This window comes from Amblyomma maculatum, chromosome 5, assembly GCF_055883805.1.
Source record: "Amblyomma maculatum isolate TAMU_Amacu chromosome 5, ASM5588380v1, whole genome shotgun sequence".
Classification (NCBI taxonomy): Eukaryota; Metazoa; Arthropoda; class Arachnida; order Ixodida; family Ixodidae; genus Amblyomma; species Amblyomma maculatum.
Genome location: NC_139348.1, coordinates 84,285,039 through 84,306,167, shown reverse-complemented (window position 1 = coordinate 84,306,167; position 21,129 = coordinate 84,285,039).

Sequence of the window (21,129 nt, the reverse complement as noted above, 5' to 3'; positions counted from 1 at the left end):
TTACTGAGCAGGATTGTCTAGTAATCGGCATCCAGCGGTTTCGGTCATACTTGCACGGTCGCCCATTTAGAATTGGAACCGAACATCACTCTCTCTGCTGGCTTGTCAACCTTTGGAACCCCGATGATCGTCTCGCGTGATGGGTTCTTCACCTCCAAAGGTGTACCTTCGAGGTGGTGTATAAGAGCGGCTGATGCCACGCCGACGCAAACTGTCTGTAACCCGCAAACGAACGGCTTGACAGAGCGAATAAACAGGACGTTGACAAATTTGATTTAAATGTACGTAGCGGCGGATCACAAGAACTGGGACACCATCCTGCCTTTTGTTGCATATGCCTTTACATACAGCCACTCATGACACTACAGGGTATAGCCCCTTCTTTCTTCTGTAAGGCCGGCCATCACTCTATACTCTGGACACCATATCGGTGTTCTTCCTAAGTGACGAAAACTGCATCGTCGAAACCTCATGTCTCGCAGAAGAAGCTCGGCGACTAGAGCGCTTGCGCATCATTGCTTCGCAAGACTGCTAAGATAAACGCCGTCGGCACGTTACCTACGCTGCGGGCGGTGCTGTCTGGCTTTCGCGACCGCTACGACAGCGCGGCCTTAAACAGGAATTGTTGGTTCACTACGATGGCCATTAAGTGATCACTAAAAGTATCATTGACATGTCCTACGATCTTGCACGCCTCACTGCGACAGCCGTCATTCAAAAATCTGAACTATCACACGTTGCGAGTTTGAAGCCCTGCCAACCTCTTGAGACCTCGTAACTTGCCTGGCGGGCTTCGGCTGCACAGGAGAAAATCTAACGGGCTGCAAAGAAGGTGAAAATGCGCTTGGGAAGAGGAAGGAGGAAATGGCACGCGCTGATCAAGAGATGACTGACTGCTGACACGGTGTTCCCGACACTCCGCTTTGGACGAAGGCTTTGAGTGTAACAATATCATATAATGAATACTGTGCATCCTGTTGTTACATTGCACATTTTATTTAGAGAACAACAGAGTGTAGGACATCATTTACATCCAACCAAATTCCTTGATCGCCTTCACCGCAAAAGCCCTGCTGTCCGTGACGGTCTCGAAGGATGTGTTTCCGAATTTTTCTCGAAAACATGCCTGTTCCAATAAACATACCAATTAAAAGTTATTGAGAATGTAAAGATGTGTACCAAAGGACAAATATTATATTCCATGATCTTAGCTGCCTACACTGAATCAGTTCGGCTATATTATATGCAAATAACATATGCGTAAGAGGACACACTGCTTTTTATTCAAAGCTTATAGTCGCTGAAGGAAATAAAACCTAGTGTACCGAGGGAGAAAGAAAATGATGAATTCTGATAACATTAAGTATTGAGCATTAAGCAGAGAACGATTTTCTATTGGTAGTCCCGCCCCTAATAGTCTAGAGAATCACCGCGTTGAGGGGCACAGCAAAATACCTCAGAACATTGACTCAATATGATTTAGCTGAAGATAGCCACAGTTTCACTCAATGGGATGGGGACGTTTGAGAACAAATTGTTGGAAATGTCTTACCCGCTCATACTTGAATGGCATTTAAGTTTGTTCTTATAATAACGGTTGCTTCTCTACCATTTAAACGAAAATCGTTGGCAGGCTGGGCCAAGACCAGCTGCTTTCCATGTACTTTACGTGTGAACGTTTCGTGAAGAAATGTCATCAGACAGTTGCAAATGTATTTATAAGGTATGAAGTTAAGGAACAGTTATTTATGAAGTCGGGGGTGAATTGACATCAGTGAGTCAAGATGCTGGAAAACTACATATCGCTGCAGATGTGTTCAACAACTACCTGCCCAATGATCATTCTTTCTGCTATTTACTGGATGTGTTCTAATTGTACACCTACGCTAAGCTACCGTGTAGCCATCAGAACACTACTTAGCGCAGTCAGTAAAAATACCCCGAAAAATGTAGTGCCGATTTCCTGCTGCAATATGGCTAGAAAACCGAAAGCTAATTTTAAGAAATGAAATTTTACCGATACTTTATTAAAAGCTTGATTCGGATCACAGTAAGTTGGGTCCTAACTTAAAACTCTATTTCACTTTGAACACGGCAGTTGCAAATGGTAGCAAATTACTAAAAGCAGAAGTATAATAGTTTGCTAGGAGTGTCTAGTTGTAGCTCGCTGTGTACCGGCAGTGCGTAGAGAGAAAAGTGTACATTGGGATGATAAAATGGGATGGAAAATATAGAATGTCAATTAAACGGAAGGACCCAAGGCATTAGTGAATTTTTGTTGTTCACTGAGAGCTTTATACGTTTGACGATATGCAATTCGATCAGGAGTTTACATTGCCACCATTACAGAAACTCAGCGCTACTACACTTGGAAAAATGCACTGCTAACTTCCTGCGGCAATAGGCCTAGAAAACCGACAGCTAATCTTGATAAATTGAGAATTTACCGAAGCCTCAATAAAAGCTTGATTCGGATAACAAAAGATGCTGTTGCGATGTGTCAAGCTCATTAAACACTTTTGCTTCAGATCCTTTCTCCCCCACATTCACAAACCACTATTTCTTGCGCACTTCTACAGTATCGCCAACATGGAGCTCCGTGCTTGTACATTGTTAGGTACCCAGCAAGGGCAGCAATCGATCACAATTTTAAGTCACCCTTTTGCAGGAGGATGTCGCTTGTGCTTTTAGGGACTGTTATATTGATCACACAGAAATGAGACAAGACCACTTTTAGGCTCACTGATTATACACTGCATTGTCCTGCACGCGAACAAATAAACGTTTTTTGAGTGCCTTGAGAGGAGGGCAATTGCTGTGTAAAATATCTTCAACAAAGAACCATTCGTTTTCGTTCTAAGCCCCTGTTAGGTGTGCGCTAACTGTTATGTAAGTACGTATATTTAGAGCCCAGCCTTTCAAGCTGAAAAATAGCTTACTTTACACTTTTCCTACGGGCTGCGTAAATTACACTAAAGGGGAATTTAAAATAACGGTTTTTTGCTTGTCGGAAGAAGTGATCCTTTTGTATGATATTGAGAAAAGTCGTTTAGAAAAGTCTGGGAAATGTCTTAACGTTCGAAGTGTAGAACAATCTTGAGCTTTTACATCAAGCCATGCTCTCAAGACTGCACAAGTATATTTCGTAAGCAGCAATTTTATTTTGGTGCTGCACTGAACATACTGTGGTTGCATATAGGAGTGAATGTTCTACCTTTTCTATATGCAGCTAAAGGTTCCCTTTAAATTTTTCGTTTATTTACACAGCACAGTTCAGGCGGCCAACAAAATAAAAGGTCTGCTTCTTTCAAAAGAGGTACTAGGAAAGCACAAATATCTCGAGGAATGGGTGTTAGAAGGCTGTCGATCGGTGTTAGAAAAAGCCTGTTGCTAAATATCTAATAGTGGCGTTGTTCACAACTTCTGCGCATAAATATTCTGTTCACGACAGTACAATAGCAGATTCATATAAAATTAAGGGCGTTGGGTCAGCACCGCAATGTGGCTGTCTCTAATTTAATTATGGATGCAATACAGGCTACATGCATCATACCAGATCAGAGCTCAGCGAGACACGAACTTTGAACCCACAAAAAACTTACACCTAAAGTTCGAAGAAGCTACGGCAAACAAGCACTAACCTACCAAGTTCCGGCTGTTCTTAATAGGCCCAATCCTAAAGTTGACTTCTTACAGCATTACATTCAAACGTAACAATAAAGCATGCGTAATTGTAAACAATAATAAATTTTCCTCCAACCTAACATTTCAAGATTTCTGTATGTTGATCTTAACACATTGGTTGAATTTTCTTGGTTGGAGAAAATGAATCAATCACCTGTTAGCAGCTTACGACTGGAAGGATAAATTAATAATCTATTGTATATGTCTGTAGCACGGTTTATTTTGGTTTTGTTGTGTGCCTCTTAATGCTGTGGTTTCACGTCTATAACAATCTTTTTGTGAGATATGCGTTTATTGTTTTTGTTTGGTTGGTTTGTGGGGTAAAAAGTCCCAGAGCGACTCAGGCTATTATTTGTGTTGGGGTATATATGCCTTCCAACCTGATATACAACCCAACACAAATAATAGCCTGATGATACCACTTTAATGGCAGAAAGTGAAGTGGAACTCAAGAGACTTCTGATGCGCGTACAAGAAGAGAGTGAGAAGTTTTGGCTTAAACTGAACATTAAAAAGACAAAGATCATGGCGTCTTGCCCTATCAAGTCAGGAGTATCAATGGACAAGAAGTGGAAGCTGTGACAGATTTTCTGTTCTTGGGCTCCAACATTACCTCGGAAGGAGACTGCAGCCATGAAATTAGGAGACGCCTGCTTCTGGGAAAGAGAGCAATGGTTAGCCTTGACCTCCTAGTAAAGAGCAGAGACATTAGTCTGCCAACCAAGATCCGTATAACTCGTGCTATGGTCATTACAGTTGTGATGTATGGATGCGAGAGTTGGACGGGGAAAAGGCTGACCGCCGAAGAATTGACGCGTTTGAATTGTGGTGCTGGCGAAGACTTTTGAGAGTTCCTTGGACTGCCAGAAGATCAAATCAGTCGATATTGTCGACCATAAACACTGACTGCTCATTCGAGGGTAAAATTCTAAAGTTAAAGCTCAGCTACTTCGGCCATCTGATGGGAAGAGAGGAGTCGCTAGAGAAAGATTTGATGTTGGGAAAAGGTTGAGGGTCGTCGGAGGAGGGGTAGGCAGCGAACGCGATGGTTAGATGGCATCCTCGAGGCACTGCAGATGAAGTTATGTGATGTTAGGAAGATAGTGAGAGACCGGAAAGCGTGGCGTGACATGGTCCATAGGGTCACGAAGAGTCGGACACGACTGAACGACTGAACTGACTGTATTCCTAGATTGAAAATGTATTATTTCACTGCTCTGTCAGACTTTGCTTCGGTGAAAAGGCTTCATCAGGTTTTTAAACCTTTTGCCTCGGCTGCCCTTTTCTGTAGAAAAAAAAAGAAATAAAAAAATACTACACAGCCTTTAGTTCATAGCCAATTCCTTTACGTTTTTACACCCTGTATTCGTCATTTCATTTGTGAGATATTTAGGGATTTATCTATTGTCTTTGATTAAATTTTCACTTCACGCTATTAATGCTTTTAAGTTTCTTAACTTAGTCAATGCAAAATGTTCTACGTAAAATGGATAGCCAGTATATTTCTAGTGAATGGCACATATTCAAGACCTCAGCCTAGTTGGTATCTTTTGCTTCGTAAAACTACTGCCGATTGATGACTCCAAGACTGAATTTTATGTGAACGTTTTTCAACAGCAGTGTTCTTATTTTTAAAACGTCGCAGGACCATTCCAGTCAGTTTTCAGCAAGTGTGGAAGATATAGAAAGTAGGGAAGCGCGATGTATAAGAAATAATATTGAAATTAGAATATATTTGAATTAAAACTGAGACTCTATTAAAGCATATTTGCTCTACTTACGCGAAGTGAAGGTCTTGTCTTTTATTCAGTATAACAAAAGAGATGCCACACCCCGCTAAGCTCAAGCCAGATATTGGAAAAGACTGCGCAATGCTTTGGATATGTGCACAAGGGGTTTTGTTCTGGTCTTTCTGAACCTAATTATCCATGCAGGGATCGCCTGACATCTTGTCAGGTGCGAAATTGTCAACCGCACATGAATATGTGTCTACGGGAGCTCTTTGTTCACGTATCTTAAGTCCATAAAACGAGAATTGCTTTGCAGTGAATATTGGGTTGCATAAGCAAGTATAATAAAGCTTTTACTGATTTACGGTGGCCTTAAAGCAGTAAGTAGGTTTCTATCGTGTGTAGTAACTGTCACGTTCTTGATGCTGTAATTAAATATTTAGCGGAATAGCCATTCTGTGACCTGGCAAAACCAGGACCATTGTACTTACCAACATATCGAGCGATGCTTTCTGAGCGACTTCTGGAGCCTTTACCACTGTGTATGCGTCATTGCTCTGTTGCAGAAGATAACGAACCATCCAGAAGCATTAGGTATTAAGTTCTTTCTCTGAAGAAGCTGTAACAGTTTACTTTAAATGGACGAGTAATGGATACCGACAAGCACCATCTTATTTCTGTGCTCTAAACTCTCTCATGTCGGCCTGTTAAATTCGACGACCTTTTAAAATTGTGTGACTTGAACATGTAGCACTATTGACTTTCCAAAATATATACCTCTCATAACGTTTGCGCACTAGTGAGTAATAACTGGGTGCTTCGAGGCACACCGACAAATAATGCAGCATGGATAAAAGCGTGCCACTGCAATATTGCATTCACATGAGATTTTGAACCAGATTTTGGAAGTTTGGAAGTTCAAAAAATTAGTGAGATGTCCTTACTAATTCTAACCTTAGACTCTGAGTTACTTTAGTCTAGGAACCTTACCAAGGGACATCTCCACTTGCTTTGGAAAGAGCCTGATGCGTCTGTAAAGAGTTTTTATTTGTGCTTATAAAATTCAAGCATCCTAGCCGTTAAAATATACGCACAGAACACGTTTGGTAAACAGCGATCATTTTACCACTTTGAGTTGACACTCCTAAAGCCTGTAAAGACATTTGAAACTATCCCTGTATTACTAGAGCTCTGTCTTGAAGGCGCAATGTCCTGAGAGTTCAGAAACAATAGCGAGCAAAAACTGTTTCCTACCTTCTCCAAATTCACTTTCATAACAATGAGTTTCGTATTTTAAGCTTTTGAGAGTGTGCTTAAGCAAGTAATACAGCATGCTGTAGTGTCATCTATACATAGCTGATGAGTAGGGGTTATACCACATTATCTTACCTTATTTCTCGTTTCACTGTCGAAGCAGTCCAGAAGCTGAAAAAGATTTGCGAAGATGTTTTAGCATTAGCTTTCGATTATTACAAGTTTTTTATGCATTTTTTTAAAATGACGCTAAATATGCTCGCCATTAAATACCTCCCATGTCATCCACAATCATTCGATTGTGTGTGAGCGCTGCGGCATGGAAAAGAAAGGACATCCACTTTTGAGCGCAGAACACGACATTCTTGATGGTTCTGATATGTCAATAGGATGTTACCAAGAAACTATCACCTGCCAGACGCAAACTCGATAATTATTGCTCACATTGCCAACACCGAAGCCCATAAAGCCAAAGCTTTAATTTTTGAAGAAGAGAGTCAATACGCAATCTCTTTCAACGAGTTTGCTAACATTTTACAAAAAGCCACCGTTGTGCGTATTTTATTAGCTGAAAAAGAGCGGCTGCCATATGGGTTAGCATTAACTCGCCCGTATCGTGTGCGACGTCAAGAACAAACCTGGATCTTGAGCAGGCTTACATGACTTAGCGTATGTTATTAAAGGGGACGCTTCCAGTCCTCATGTAGCGCACATACTACGTGGTAGATTTTGTATATCCCTGGCTTCTTTATTAGGCCTGCAGATAAGTCTACGCAGATATCGTCTGGTTGCGAACAATATATTTTTAGGCAGATTTTCATCCAGTCAAATTACTAGAGTAAATATTTTCTTTCAAAATAACATAACAATGACCCTAATATAGTTATCTAATATTCATGAATTTCTAATATGAGCATTCTAAACACTGAAAAAGCAGCTCATGTTAACATTTTAAGTGTTTGTTCCTCGCGTTCTCAACGGCTACCGACTTCTCACCTGCGCATTCAATTTTTTCATCCCTCATTTTCCACCACTTCCTCTGTTTGACATGCTTAGGAACGAAGGAAGTTCCTCATCCGAAACACTCGCAGTTTCTGACGCCGTTTCACACCATCAGGGCACAGAGTTCTATGTAAATCTCAGGACATGGACTAATAAGGAAATGATGAAGGTTGTCATAATAATATTACCAGCAGAACTGACATTGCCTAAGGTGGCTTCTATTATTTCACTAAATCCCTCTCCCGCTGTACTATCGTTCTGTGCGAAGCTTACAAGTTTTATTTATTTTTGTCTCATTATGATCGATAAACAGTCCTCAAAAAGAGTAAAGATCCATTACGCAGAAAAAATAAAAAGTTACCAGTGCCTCAACTTGATTTAACCTTACGTAGAGCGATAGGCCTTCGCGTAATAGCACAGGTTTTCAACAGTGGCACTGTGAGTTTCACAATACGAGTTTGTCAGCTCCATGTCGATGACTAGGAATCACTCGAGCTCTAGACGTCACGCATCACGCGGATATTATTTTACGTGGTGTTTATCTGTACGAAACCACTTAATCTCAAGATCAAGAGAAAGATGAAAAATCAAATCTGCTAAGCGCAGGCGCTGAATGATTGAAAACATAGGAAACAAAACAGATAAAAAAATTTCGTCTAACAGCGCGAGGACTTCGCAGGTGCGTGTAACAAACTAGTCCGCGCATAAATGTTACTCAAAAACGAGGGTCATGCGTCATAATATGGTGACAATGATTTTTCTTGTGGGTCCTCTCCTACGTGTCGGGTTCGCTTTGGCGGAAGGTGAAAAATTTGTGGTATATGAAATTAGGTGTTCGCGTTCAGTTGGGCTACAGACTCCAGAACGCGCTCTGCACAGTCTCTAGCTATTTTTAAAATCTATCGGAAAAGACCATTTACATATTTTTAAATTGCCTTTCCAAGGAATTTATTCGTATGGCAGAACCAAGGAGGTTAAATTCTATATAGCCTCCTTTGGCAGAACAAGCAGTCTCCCGGATGCGTTCGCCTGCCTGTGGGTCTTGGAGCAGATTTTCACTATTCAATTATCCACCCCCCCCCCCCCCCCGGCCGCGTATTTGGGTTTGCTCGGTACGGTGGCTCCACAAGGGACAAAACGACAGAAGAGACGAAGAAAGCGGGCTGTTCCGACTAGCATCTACCGCCCCCTGGAGCCGAGCAGCCTAGCGATTAGCGGCGCATGCTTTTTCAATGGGCGTCATGTTGGACGCGTCACTAGCTTGAGAAAGCCTATACTATAATTATTATTATTATTATTATTATTATTATTATTATTATTATTAGTAGTAGTAGTAGTAGTAGTAGTAGTAGTAGTAGTAGTAGTAGTAGTAGTAGTATAGAGGAAGACTCGTTTCACTAAGTTGGCACTGAATTGTCTGTAGGTAACGGCCAAATTAACTGGCTAAATGTTATCTTCACAGTTTTAATTATTAATGATAATAATAATTATTGGTTCACAGGAATGGAAAGGCGCAGTATCTGTCACACTTGTGTCTGTGGACACCAAGGGATGAAGGTGTCCACAGACGCAAGGGAAGAGAGGAGCCGTAGCGGAGGGCTACGGAGTAGTCCAGTTTTCCACAGACACAAGTGGGACAGATACTGCGCCTTTCCCTTCCTGTGAACCAATTATTATTATTATTACTATTAATTAAAACTGTGAAGATAATATTTAGCCAGTTAATTCGGCCGTTAACTAGACAATTCAGTGCCAACTTCGTGAAACGAGTTTTCCTCTATACTACTACTACTACTACTACTACTACCAATTATAATAATAATAATAATATTAATAATAATCATTAGCAGAGAAATATTACTGTGTATTATTATTATTATTATTTAGTAGTAGTAGCAGTAGTAGTAATAGTATTATAGGCTCTCTCAAGCTAGTGCCGCGTCCAACGTGACGCCCTTTGAAAAAGCATGCGCCGCTAATCGCTCGGCTGCTCGGCTCCTGGGGGCGGTAGATGCTAGTCGGAACAGCCCGTTTTCTTCGTCTCTTCTGTTTCTTTGTCCCTTGCGGAGCCACCGTACCGAGCAAACCCAAATACGCCCCCCGGCCCCCCTCTCGCCGGGGTGGCACATTGTTCAAGGCGCTCGACTACTATACCCAAACATGCGGGATCGAATGCTGGCTAGATGGCCGCTTTTCGATGCAGGCGAAATGCAAGGCGCTCATGTAGTATGCATTTTCAGTGCACGTTAAGGAAACCCATGTGGTCGAATATCCAGGGTCCACCACTACGGCGTCTTTCATACATTGAATCTCTTTGGGACATTAAGCCTCTTAAACCAAACCATCATTTATCTCCGCCATTGATGGCTAAACAATGGCTGGCCAGCCTGTCAGCTATGAGATTTTTGTCATATTTATGTGTCATTACAATTTGCTTAAACGTGCTATAAAGCACTGGTGCAGGAGAAATATTTCTTGACCTGTCCTGAGTCTAGATAGCCCGTACATTGCTGCCTTTAGGCTGGATAGAAACCTGCCTAGATCGGTACTGAAATCTTTTGGACCGAAGGCCAGCGTTCCTGATAGCAAATGTCAGCTACTTCAGCTTCGTTGTCTTCGCGAAGGAGGCACTCCATATGTTCACTATCCCCTTAAGTGAAGATATGCCCTTCAGACTGCCCCGCCGGGGTGATGCAGTGGTAAGACACCCGACTACTGTGCCGGAGTTCCCGGGATCGAATCCCGGCCTCGGCGGCTGCGTTTCGATGGAGGCGAAACGAAGTGGCGTCCGTGTGCTGTGCGATGTCAGCGCACGGTAAAGATCCCCAGGTGGTCGAAATTACTCCGTAGTCCTCCACTACGGCCCCCCTTTCTCTCTATCCACTTTCACTCCCACCTTCATCCCTTCCCTTACGGCGTGGTTCCGGTGTCCACAGAGCAAGTGTGACAGATACTGCGCCTTCCCCTTCCTATGAACCAACCAAACCAACCCTTCAGACTGCTTACGAGAATGATATATTAGAAAATTTGGATATCGTTTCACGCAGTCACTGTGGATAGTTTTATGTCCCCAGTGATGGTTATCATTCTCTGGAATTACGGGCTGAACAAAATTAATGAAGTGGCAGGTTTGATGAAGGACACACTAGTGGCTCTGGTATTTACTCAGAAGTTCCTTCGAATAGCTTGAGCAGAAGCAGGCATCCCAAGCAACACCAACGAGTCGAGACGATAAGCAGGCGGCTAGGATGTAGGAACTGTCGATTGTTTTGCCGTGGGGCTGGTCATCGGGAGATGAGGCATGAAGTACAAGCCTACAAAATTATTCTGCCTGGCAAGCTGCCTGGGAAATGGTGACAAATTCAAATATATCTATTTAGTGATGTTGTACTCTGTTCATTATACCGCGATGTCCATGTTCATACAGAAAGAAATCAGCTAAAATACAGCAGTTGCTTAGCTGTTAGCTGGCAGAGTTGTAAACGTAGATGATAAGTAATAGCACATGATTCCTGTTAGAGTGGTTAAAGATATATACATGGGCATGTTATAGCAGGGGCCTATTTAAAGCGCAAAACTATTCCACTTGTCTGTGGACGGCGTGAAGAGGAAGTATGATGAACAATATAAGGGGGGGGGGGGGAGGCTCCCTTTATGAATGGCTTACACGCTAACGAGCAAAAACGAGCTAGCCTAATCACACTTCTATTTTCGGGGGCACATACCGACACAGAATAATGCTCTATAATATGCAGCCAATGACTTGAGGGGCAGTGGCAGCTTCTAATGCTCCAGGTTCCTCATAGCGTATGATATATGATCGATGGTGACAGTGATCGACGTGTTGAGTGCAGAGGAGCTAGGAATAGGCCCCCAATGTTTATTCTAACACATTGGAATGGTCACGCTGAGCACGCTGGTTGCTCCACAGGAGCTGTAATTCGCGACGGGGGATACTAATAATTAAGAAGCGTCAACTTCTTCAAGACTACCCTACCCCCTAATGGAAACATCGCTCACAGAATGGAAAAACCGCGGCAATACAGAAGTGGATAAAAGTGTTCGCCCAATTATTTCTCATGAAACTATTTTTTGCATTGTTGATGTTTTATTCTCTATCTTCTATGCTCCCACAGATATCATAGTGATACAGCACTAACTTTAACTTTTGACAGTGGTTCACTATAAAGCGTTTCAATCTCATGGAAGGCAACATAAAGGGTGTTCGATGTAGCGGTGCCGACAAAAGTGAACAGAGAAAGCTATTGTCTTTTCATTTCATTTCAGTTTATTACCCTAAAGGCCCAAGTGGGCATTACATAGGGGAGAGAAGTCATAAAAATATTGTTAAAACATTACATATTGTCATCACATGTTAACAAAAAAAAATGAGAAAAAGTGATATAGAGAACTAACAAACAATATCACATACGTAGATTAATGGCAACACGAGCACAAATCACAGAAAAAAAAAATTAACGGGCGCAAAAATTTCAAACAGGCGCAGTTCTCAATTTGTTAGGCATTTTTGACTAAGCAGGGAATATCGTTTGCAAGGCTTCTCTAAATTTTTCAAGGTTCGTAAGGCAAACAATTCTTTTTTTAGATCGTTCCATTCACTAATTCAGAGCTGAAGGAATGAAAACTGTTACAAATTTGTTCCCGCAGAAGAAGGTTTCACTTTGTGACCATGGTCGCGGCGAGGAAAGATTTGAGTGGCCGGTTGTATTTTCTCGATGCTGTAATTTGAAGGGTTATAGTAAAGCTTGTGGAGAAATATTAGGCGATTAATTTTTCGCCTAATCTCTAAAAGCCGGAGACCTAACTCTCGCTTAATTAAAGAAATATTTGAATACGAGGAATAATTGCATGCAATAAAACGCGCAGCTTTGTTTTGCAGAGATTAAAGTTTAGCTATTAGGTATGATTGACGAGGATTCCAGATAATGCAGGCATATTCGTGTTTCGGCCGTATGATTGTGTTGTAAGCAAAAAGTTTAGTGTCTTTGTTGCAATGAGGTAATGACTTTCGCATGAAACCCAGGGTTTATGTAAAAGTTCCCTAATATGTAGTCAATGTGTGTGTTCCAAGACAGGTTGGCTGACAGGTATGCTCTTAAGTACTTGTGACTGGGTGTGTTCTCAATGGCTAGGTTATCAATCGTATATGTGTAGTAAATTGCTTGATTACGTGTTGTGAAGCAAACTAGTTTAGCTTTTTTTGTAAATAATTATAGTCATCTGCCATTCAGATCACCATTTGGTTAAGCGTTTTAGGTTATTTTCTAGTTGTAAACATTGGGTGAGTTTAATCTCAGAGCGATAAATAGCGCAATCATCTGCAAACAATCTGAGCGAAGAAGTAATGTTAAAAGAGATATCATTTATGTAGATCAGGAATAATGTGGGCCCCAAGACGGAACCCTGGGATACAGCGGATTTTATTACTTGAAATGAAGATAGGGCAAGCTCTACTTAAACGGCCTGCCGCCTATTGCTTAAATATTCTTTAACCAAATTAACCACTGTGCTATTAATGTTATTGTGCCTCATTTTAAGTAATAATCGTCTATGTGCTACGCGATAAAAGGCTTTTTCGAAATCAATAAATATGGCATCGATCTGTTCTAAATTGTGTACACTGTAGTGGATGTCTGTGGTTAGCTCAAAGAGCTGAGTTTTTCACACGCACTTTAATTGAAACTGGCAGTCGCAGTATGTGTAAACAGGTACTTGACTACAGTGCGCTTTGCGTTGCACAAAATTACATTTCCTTATCTCGGGTGTTTGAACGGAAAAGGGTGCTGCGTTTGCCTACGACCGCACCTGTACACGAATGCAAGGACTAACACAACATGAAAACTTCGTTCGGTGAAAGAAACACCGCCTTTTTCTCCTGTGTATAGTGTGCCTGAGAGTATACTTGAGATTACATCATTACTTGAAATGTTCACCTTATCCCCAAATACAGATCAGTAGTTATCGAGAAATTTAGAGAGCCTAATAGTAGTTATTTACTAAAACTAGAAAACGCGTACGAGCTGCAGGTATTCCCACGGTCTTTTCCGATATGAAACCTTCCAAAGCAGATATCATTTCGGCGACCCAAAACGATGATCCTTGATGTGCCCCTCAAATGAAGAAAAAAAGTGAAGAAAGCAAGTCGCGACCGCGGCCGACCACAAGCATTTTGCATGCGTCATTTGGGAGCGTCTCATTATTGAACGCCCCAACAAGTCCCCATGATGTCATAAAGGAGGATTGCGCAGAGGGCTGTCATAATGCCGCGAAACCTTCAAAAGAGTTTTTGCTGTTCATTAACAGCCGCCGGCATACAGGCTTATCACTCTGATTCTGGACCGCGTATCAGTTCCGTAATCTTTGTTTGTTAATGCTCGGTGTCGCGAGTCACACCTTTATCAGTTTTGTTGTAGCGCAAGATGCACCGAGATCTGTCTCGAAGGTTCCGGCCACTCGGGTGTCTTTCCACAATGTTCCAGCCCGTGCTGGTAGCTGTTTGCGACGTTATCTAGATTGTTCTGTGCAGCCTTTAAATTGAGCGTTGCCGAGTGTGGTGGGCATTCTTTGTTCGACGATCGACGAGCACGTTTGTTTCTATCGCCGCCGCCGAGTTGCTTAGTTCTTTTGCGGGCGCAAGTCAGCCCAAATAAACAGTTTCTTTAGTGCAATCATCGACCCTTCAATTGTGTCGTCGACCTCGTCACCACTACCTGACAATATTCAGGGGTTTCGAATGGTCTCCAGCAGCATGTTTTAACATTATTTAACACCGTATGTTGTAACTGAAACTTCTAAATTTAACTGAAATACACACAATGGCAAAGGCTATGGATTCCTTGCTTTATAACGTTCCCCCAACTAAGCTTTCAGGGGCATTCACTTAACAACGAGTTATGTTTTGGTTAATGAACTAAGTTTTGACATTTAAAGAGAGGTCACAAGAAAAGAAAAATAGCATACTGCTTCTGTGTTACGCCGCCATAATGTGATGCTACCAATGGCGCTTTGAAGAAAAGAAACGGGCGCACCCATAGTGCACAGGAGAAGGGGGGCCCTTTAGTGCGATAGGTAGTAAGATTATGCAAATATAAAAGCAGTGTCTGACTTGAATTCGTCCACTTTTTTACGTTACAACGTTTTTTTGTTTCTTTGTCTTGTCATTGTGATCTCTGTATAAAAGCTCTGTCTTAGCTATCTTTGGCCTTCGGGCTTGATTTGTGCCGAAGTGCTAACGCACATTTATTATAGTGACATAGCCCACAGTTCGCCGACTTCAAATGTATTGCGTACCGCTACAACGATAGAACAGGGGTGCCATCACGTGGTAGTGTTCACATATTTCCTGAATTCGTTATACGCCTGAAAAAACGACTAAGTATCATCGAGTACATTAGCAGAAGAAATCGGAATTGCTGTTCCTTGGAAAGATATGCAACTGAATAAAGCTATACTTAACCCTAACTAAGTATTAAAAGTTATTTATTTCATCACACGTAATTGTCTCATTAGCAAATTATGTATAGCACTGTGGGAAATTCTAACCCAAATCGAATATTGAATCAATAATTTCTCCCTCTCTGGAATTCTGTGTTTAATATGTAACTTAAGTTTCGTGAGTGCCCTTCATATTTGATATTGGATGTATTTTGAACCAAGAATTATGTTTCAGTGCTGCACTATGCGGATTAAGCAAAGTCCGCCTTCAAAAACTGGTGGAATAAACCAAGATATTCTTAATAGTTGTGGCTTCGAGTGGTATGGTTTCGCGCCAAACTAGACGATATCGCTCAAAGCCATAACTATTTCACGTTTATTTCCGCCAAAGCCAGACCATATAGCCCACAGTAACATGTCCACAGTGGCGACATATGCGGTCCTAGGAATGCTCTTGTTAGGCATGCAATGAATCACAATGAACGGCTGGTCGCTTAGGGTAAGAAACTGGATTTCAAGGGAAGGAAAGAGTAGCAGGGGGCAGCTGAAGTTAGGATTGCGGATGAGGTTAATAAGGTTGCAGGGGTCAAATGGAGGCAGCTAGCACAGAACTGGGTAATTGGAGAAATATGGGAGAGGCGTTCACCCTGCAGTGGTTATAGTCAGGCAGATGATGATGAATGGCAAGCCCGCAATCAGACGAGCTTCTACCGTCATGGTCAGCATCTCGGAATTTTATCCAGGCTGTAGTGCGACAGGGAAGCGCTCATGAAGTTGAATGGTCTCTATCCAGTAGTTTCATCAGTAGCGCTATCGAAAGTGTAGGTGGCACTGTGGTGTAGAACAGTACGGTCTCCATTTTGCCATGATCATCCGAATTCATGGAAAGCATATTGATCAGTGCCCTGCTTTGCGTATATATATATATATATATATATATATATATATATATATATATATATATATATCATCATCATCATCAGCCTTACTCTACCCACTGCAGGGCGAAGGCCTCTCCCATATTTCTCCAATTAACCCGGTTTTGTGCTAGCTGCATCCACTTGGCCCCTGCGAACTTCTTAACCTCATCCGACCACCTAACTTTTTGCCTCCCCCTGCTACGCTTTCCTTCCCTTGGAATTCAGTTCGTTACCCTAAGCGACCATCGGTTATCCTCTCTTCACACTACATGTCCTGCCCATGCCAATTTCTTCTTAATTTCCCCTAGAATGTCAGTAACTTGAGTTATTTCTCTGACCCACTCCGCACGCTTCCTATATATATTGTCACGCTAATTACGACGATGAAGGATGGTGATGGTATGGCAGAAGGAAAAAAAGAAGCGTTGGTTTCTGGGCGCTAGTAGGCTTCATCTTGTTCCGCTACATCAGCACTGCAATAAACACCCCTTCTTATTTCATCGTAACACATGGTGGAAGGCGCTCCGTACGATCCCTCGATCCCTACCTACAGCGCAGCAAGACCAACTGGAGATTCGACGTAGTCGCCGCATCGCTGGACTGCCACCGCTCACGACCATCATGGACCACACCGACTCAAACCATGCAAGCTGCGACGCTGCGAGCCAGGCTGGCGGCATGCCTGCCCACTCGAGCCCAATTTCGTCCCAGCCTTACCGGGAACCACGACCTTTTGCCGGGGAAGAAGGTGAGGACGTTGAGAAGTGGCTACTTGATTATCAACGAGTTAGTAGGTACAACCGGTGGGAGCCTCTTACCATGCTATTAAACGTCGTTTTCTTTCTGACTCACACGGCTATGACCTGGTTTGAGAATAACGAGGATAACTTGACGACTTGGGAACGGTTCTCCACCGAGTTAAAACTGCGTTTTGGCGACTCTGTTACCAGCAAAAAGTGGGTTGAGCAGACCCTTGGTCAAAGAGCTCAATTGCCCGTTGAAACTTATACAACTTACACAATTCCAACATGCCCGAGGAAGCCAGAGTCGGTCACATTTTGAAGGGTATCGAGGCGGACGTGTACAACTTCTTAATCGCCAAAGACCACCTTGACACTGTCTCCGATGTCATTAGACACATCCGCGCGTTTCAAGCTTTTAAAACACGTCGTATTGCGCTGAAATTTGGGCGGCTGGCCAACGTGCCTACCGTGGCCAGTCTTGATGACCATGCCCAACTAGATCTTCCGTCAACTATCCGGCAAATCATGCGCGAAGAACTTTTACGGATCAACACGCTTCCCCTGCATGAATCTGCTGAGGTTTCTGTCCAGAGGGCCTCTAGACGGCCGGCTTCACCACCACAAGCGATTCAAGTGCAGCCTTTCTCCGAAGCTCCTGAATTTGCAGCTTCTGTTGACTACCCGCCAATGCATTTTGCCAACCCGACTAAGTCGATGCTTGAAGCCCCAAGGTATGACGTCACCTCAAGTGCACCTAGATCTTCTAGTCGATCTACAAAGATTCCTGTGCAGTGTGAGCATTCAGCAAGACCTACGATGCGCCCTGCTGTGCCTGGCTCGTATCCACAACAGCATTTTATACCTTTCCCACCGATATGCTACCGCTGCGGCGTCGAAGGTCACATCGCCAGGTACTGCCGCAGTAGGTTCCCGCCACGCTATAACCGCCCGGCGCCTCCAGCAGTACCCAACAATCGGCAATACAGCCCCGTTATCCAACAATCCAATACTCCCCGTGGGTACTTCGACAACATCCAGAACGGGACTCTCCGCGACCATTCCCCAGTATCTGAGCGAAGTGTTACTCCTCCACCCGCCTTGCGTGCACGTCGTTCTCCATCATCGCGGCGGCGCTCCATGTCGCCCCATCAGGAAAACTAACCAGCGCGACCGATGGGGGTGAGGCCGCTGGAAATGTGCTGTGTGCCAACATCCCTCCAACTGCAATTCTCAAAAACGAAATTCGTGTGTTCATTGATGGTGTGGTACATCCGCTTTGGTAGATACGGGTGCGACTGTGTCTGTGATGAGTAATCAGTTTAGGCGCTTGTTGGGACCCAAAGTGATGTTTGAATATGACCGTGCTTCAACGTTTTGTGGTGTGAGTGGAGAGGCGTTGCGACCACTGGGTGTGTTTAGTGCGCAAGTGTCTGTGGGTGGTGCAATTGTTCAAGCCGAATTCGTTGTCATACCCCACTCTACGCATGACATCATTTTAGGAATGGACTTCTTGAAGTTTTGTGGCGCTACCGTGGACTGTCGAAGTCAAGAGGTTCATTTTGATGACTCGCATCAGCCGACACTTTTTGAAAGTGGCCGTGATGAAGAAACAGTTTTAGTATTACAGAAGACAGAGTAGTTCCACCCTTGTCTGCCATGTTCATCCCCGCTTCCGTTCCACTTCTTGAGAAGGTTTCATTCCAGGCCGTGGTGCACCCAGTTCACTCAGCATGCCTGAAGAAAAATGTAATTATCCCTCACTGTATGATCTCCGTGCATCACGGTAGTGCCTCGTTATGGACCATCAATCCATCGTCCGAGCCCGCAGTTTTACCAACGAGATTGAAGCTTGCCTCCTGTGGACCCGATTCGCCCCACTTCGTTGCTTTGGTCACAGAAGCTACGAGTGCCACCGTACCTCTGCCTGCTGATGAAACTTCGATCTTCCGCATGATCAGCGACGATTTCAGCTCACCCCAACACCGTACTCTTGTGGATATTATTCTACCTTTTTCTCCTATGTTTGACTTTTCTCAAACAGATGGAGCAACCTCTCGCCTTGCACATTGGACCCATCATAGCATCGACACTGGTTCGTCTCGTTCCATTCGTCAAAAGCCATATAGCGTGTTCCCATCTGAGCGCAGTCATTCATGAGCAAGTGGAGGGCATGCTACGGAAGAAGGTGATACAGGAGTCATCTAGACCCTGGGCTGCCCCTGTTATTCTTGTACGCAAGAAAGACGGTTCGTGGCGATTCTGGGTCGATTATCAGCGTCAAAATTTTGTTGCGAAAAAAGGACGTCTATCCTCTTCCTCGCATAGACGATGCCCTCGGCTGCCTCTCTGGTGCGTCCTATTTTTCTTGTCTTGATCTCAGATCTAGCTACAGGCAAATTCCAATGGACCCTGCGGATAAGAAAAAAAGCAGCCTTCGTAACGCCAGATGGCCTTTATGAGTTTAATGTTATGCCAATCGGGCTGTGTAATGCGCCAGCCACATTTGAACGCTTTATGGACACAGTTTTGCGCGGCTTAAAATGGGACATTTGTGTTTGCTATCTGGAAGATGTCGTCATATTTAGGAAATCCTTCCAAGAACACAATGACCGTCTAGTACGTGCCTTGAATTCTGTGCACAACGCCGCCCTAATTCTGAACTCCAAAATTGCCGCTTTGGAGAGCGCCAAGCGCTGGTGCTAGGACACCTTGTCAATGGTGATGGTGTAATGCCGGATCCCTAGAAAACTGCCGCTGTTGAGGCTTTTAAACCCCCGCAGACAGTGAAGGAGTTGCGCAGTTTTCTAGGGTTGTGCTCGTATTTTAGACGCTTTATACCTCTCTTTGCTGACGTTGCTTACTGTCGTGACGCTGGGGCTACGTCGACCCGGCCTTCACTTGGTAGCGTGCAGAGACTCGGGGTTGAAGTAGGATTGAATCTTCGAAGTTGGTGAAATATGTACAAGCAGGTTTAATGGCACTTTGAGAAACTTATTTACAAGATTATTTACACGAAAAAGAAGGGTACATCAGCAAAATGGCAAGCGTTAAGAGTTCATAGCGAGAAGCGACTGGATGAGCCGTTTACCCAGGGCCCAGAGCGACATTTCGTGCTCTGCAGCGTCCTTAAAACCCCCTATGTCCAGCCCCTCTCTGAAGATGCTGACCAACCAAATCCAGGGCACGCCCCTCAGGTATCGGCATCCAATCGAACACATAACTGCACTGATGGTCTGAAGCACTGACTGGTCTGGCATTCATTCGTTGGGCGTGATCACTTGTTGGCGGGAAAAGCTTGGGAACGGCGAGGAGAGGAGGTACATTTCTATTCTTCAGCAAAGAAACCACAGGCTGGTTCTGACAAGTGGTTTTACTTCTCAGAAACCCGAGTGCACGTGGCGCCGCATCCGCTCCCAGCATTGTCCGTTTTCGACAATTGCAAATCTTTCCTGCATTCCTGGGAAATCACTTAATGGCTGTATGCGTCATGCTCCTTTCTTGTCCTGCACGTCAGCGGACATGTCACTCTGTCGTCTCCTTTGGAAAGTAGGCATTCCTCACTGGACGATAGGGCTTATCGACTGGAAGGGTGAACAAAAGAAAGAAAGCACTTCCTGCATTTCCCGCAGGGGGACGTTTCTTTGTGTTTTTCCAGACGTTCTCTTGGCAGGGTCAATTTGGCATTTGCAGAGTGTCCACAAAGCAAAACAGGCTTACAAAACAGGATTCCTGGAAACAGGCTCACTTAGAGCCATTGGACCATCACCACATATTCACAGCACTTATCCATGCCCACAGGCGAACAATAGAGCGCGCAAATGCGGATGCTTGGTCGTAACAGCCTCCTCCCCCGCCAGAAGAGTCTCGGAGGGCAGCAGTCCCAGCTGCTGCATGAAGAGACGACTTAATGGCCTGCACGTGAACGCTTGAAGCTCGCTGTTGCTTGTCGCGTTGTCTTGATTGTTGTAGGCCAAATTGCTCGAGCTGTCTGAAACTCAACCACATGTCGAAGCAAGCACTCGGCTCCCGTCTGAAGAGACCAGGTTAAAAGAAAACTGCCATTGTTGTTCGAGAAAAGCCCACTCTCAAGACGTTCAGGACCCACGTATTCCTAGAAAACCAAACGTGCTGCTTTACATAGCCACACATATACAAGCGCACGAAAAAAAAAAAAAAACCTGATTATCAATTTGGATACATGGTGAGGAACATCTCGGACCGCTTAGAAAGAGCGGCTAAGCGCGTCCGCATTCCCATTTAACTTCCCCTTTTTGTATCTTATTTCAAAATTGTACTGCTGTAAAATCAAGCTCCACCTAAGAAGGCGACTGTTCTTCGATG